Below are 2,759 nucleotides of genomic sequence, written 5' to 3'. Positions count from 1 at the left end.
CATTGCACTTTACTTATGTTGAGCTTTAATTAGGTGTGTTTTGCACTTATTGTGTGTTTTATGCCCTGTAAGAATGATTCCGATCTATGTAGATGTTATGGAATGAATTCAAGCTATTCTGGAGCTTTGAAGTCTGAGTAAAAGCCCAAGGATTAAGTCGGGATCGAGTTCGGAGATCAACGCATGATAGTGGAACGAAACGAAGAATCGAGCAGGCATATTGCGTAGTGTCCAATAAAATGCACATAACCTTTTGCTCGGAACTCCGTTTACGCTCCACAATATATTGTTGGAAAGCTATTTAAAAGGGCTACAACTTTCATCTTTTACACTTTTCCAAATTCCCAACTTATACAACCCAGATGCGTGACCAAGTTCCCATCCTCGCACTGGGCGCGCACTTGGGGCAGAATTGTGTGCAAAGTGCGCGACCAGGTGCGCGGTCGCGCATATCCTGTCCGGGAAGAGTCCTATTTCGCTAAGAAAAGGGTATTTTCATCCGTTTTCATTTTGGGGGCAGATTTAATACCCCAAAACACCATTTTGACAAACTTTTGACACACCTTAGACCTAGGGAAGCTAAGGGGAATAAGGAGAAGCAAGAGCACAAGGATTTCATCCTTCCTTCCTCACTCAAATCCAGGTTTGGATTGTATTATGTTTTCCTCTATTTTTGTTTCATTTGTGAAGAACTCTTCCATATCTATGGAGTAGAACCTTTTGGGGTTTGATAGATTTGGTGTACTGATTGTTGTTTGTGGATTACTATATGTTTAGGTATTTGAATCGTTTTTGGAAGATTTAATTATTGCATCTATGTTCACCTGTTCTTGTAATCAAAAGAGGCATAACTTGTGATATATTCGCACTATGTTATTGGTTGAGTTCATAGATTCTTCTAAGTAATCGAAAGAGGCTAGTTGAATCCTTGATTAAACCTAGTTAGGAGGATAATCGAAAGAGGTTCTCCTAAAGACCAATCCATTACGAATTCTTGCATATCTTCACCGAGCTTAAATTGGTTCATATTTTGAGGTTGAAACTTAATCGAGAGAGGAGTTTCTACTAAACGTTTGTACTGATAATTAAGTGAATTCGAGAGACTCACTTGAACATTAGAAGTGAATTATCTAGAGTTAGATCCCGAACAATTATCTTGCACCTATCCTATCAACCCATATTTTCTCCCATTGATAACTTCCTTGCTTACCTTTGTTGAGATTGTCATTAGTCAATAGTTTAGGTTCTTATTTAGTTTCAATTCTTAATTGTATAAATCTCCATTGTTGATCCTCCTGGATAGCAATCGAGCTACGAACTACTAGAATACTGTTTAAATCCAATCCCTGTGGAGACGATAATTATACTATACTATCTTTGACTAGCGAGCACAATTTAAGTGTGTGTTTTGCGCTTATCAAATTTTGGCGCCGTTGCCGGGGATTGGCAATTAATAATGTTGGAAATAGTTTGTAGTGCTAATTCAGGAATTTATTTTTATTTTTACTTTTATTTTTGTTCTTCACGGGTTTCTCCTCCGTGTGCAGGCAACAGGTTAAGTCTGTGGTGTATGACACGATCTTCTTGTACAGAAGTAATACCTTACAAACCGAAATTGGAAAAACACTTGCGGCAACTTAGGAAGGAGAAAGAGTTTACCGTAAGGTTCTTGGGGAAACCTTCAACCCAAGAACACATGGCTAATAACGATGAGAATGAGGTAGAGGCAGCTGCAAGGATAGCTGTTAAGGCAGCCCATAGAGCTGCAGAGGAAACTGTCGAAGACAATAGGGGTCGACGATTCAATCTAAATCGAACTAAGGCCTGGTAGAGCATTGGGTGACTATGTCAGACCAGTCTACAATCAAGGATTGTCAAGTGTTAGACCACCTCCAATTGCAGTCAATAATTTCGAGTTGAAGCAAGGTTTGCTTCAAACCATTCAAAGCAGCTGCGTTTTCAGAAGGAAGATGAACGAAGATTCAAACACGCATCTGATGAACTTTTAGGAGATTATGAACACTTTTCAATATAATGGGGTATCACAAGATGCAGTGTATTTAAGGGCATTCCCCTTTTCACTTAAAGATGATGCGAAGCAGTGGCTTCGAAGCTTTCCAAATGGATTAATTAGAACATGGGAGGAATTGACCAGAAAATTTCTTGATAAATATTTTTTCTCAGCCAAGACGGGCAAGTTTAGAAGAGAAATCCATTACTTCTGCCAGAAAGAGAATGAAACTGTTTTTGAAGCATGTGAGAGATTTAAGGAGATAGTTAGAAGGTGTCAACATAGTGGGATTGAACTCTGGATGCAACTCCAGGATTTTTGGGATGGATTGACACCGGCCTCGCGTAGAACTTTAAGCAATGCAGTTGGAGGCCCTTTTATGAAGAAGACTCTAGAGGGGATAGTTACAATTCTTGATGAATTATCCGAAGATGCGAATCAGTGGCCCTCTGAGAGTATGGAAAGAAGAAAATCAACCGGTGTTCACCAAGTTGATGCTACTACATCTGCGCAAGTACAACTTGATGCTATGGCTAAAAAAATACGGAAGCTAACTGTAGCTTCGATGCAAAATGTACACCACACAGTTTGTGATATATGTGGAAGAGGACATCCCACCCATGAGTGTCAAGCCTCAACTAAGAAAGTGAATGTTGTAGGAAACTATAATGCAATGGGTCAGAGGCACCCCGGCTTTTCATGTAATTCACCTGGGGGTACTGCAAATGCATGGCAACTAAACAACCCT

At 39.7% G+C, this 2,759-nt stretch overlaps 1 non-coding gene across 1 annotated transcript; it reads right to left on the bottom strand.

The window, feature by feature from the left end:
- Positions 1-2,195: 2,195 nt before the first annotated feature.
- Positions 2,196-2,302, bottom strand: LOC142169268 (small nucleolar RNA R71). Its single transcript, XR_012698978.1, has one exon. It is a non-coding gene; the product is annotated as a small nucleolar RNA R71 (small nucleolar RNA).
- Positions 2,303-2,759: the final 457 nt, after the last annotated feature.

This window comes from Nicotiana tabacum, chromosome 14, assembly GCF_000715075.1.
Source record: "Nicotiana tabacum cultivar K326 chromosome 14, ASM71507v2, whole genome shotgun sequence".
Taxonomy (NCBI): domain Eukaryota; kingdom Viridiplantae; phylum Streptophyta; class Magnoliopsida; order Solanales; family Solanaceae; genus Nicotiana; species Nicotiana tabacum.
This window is presented reverse-complemented; position numbering and strand designations above follow the sequence as displayed.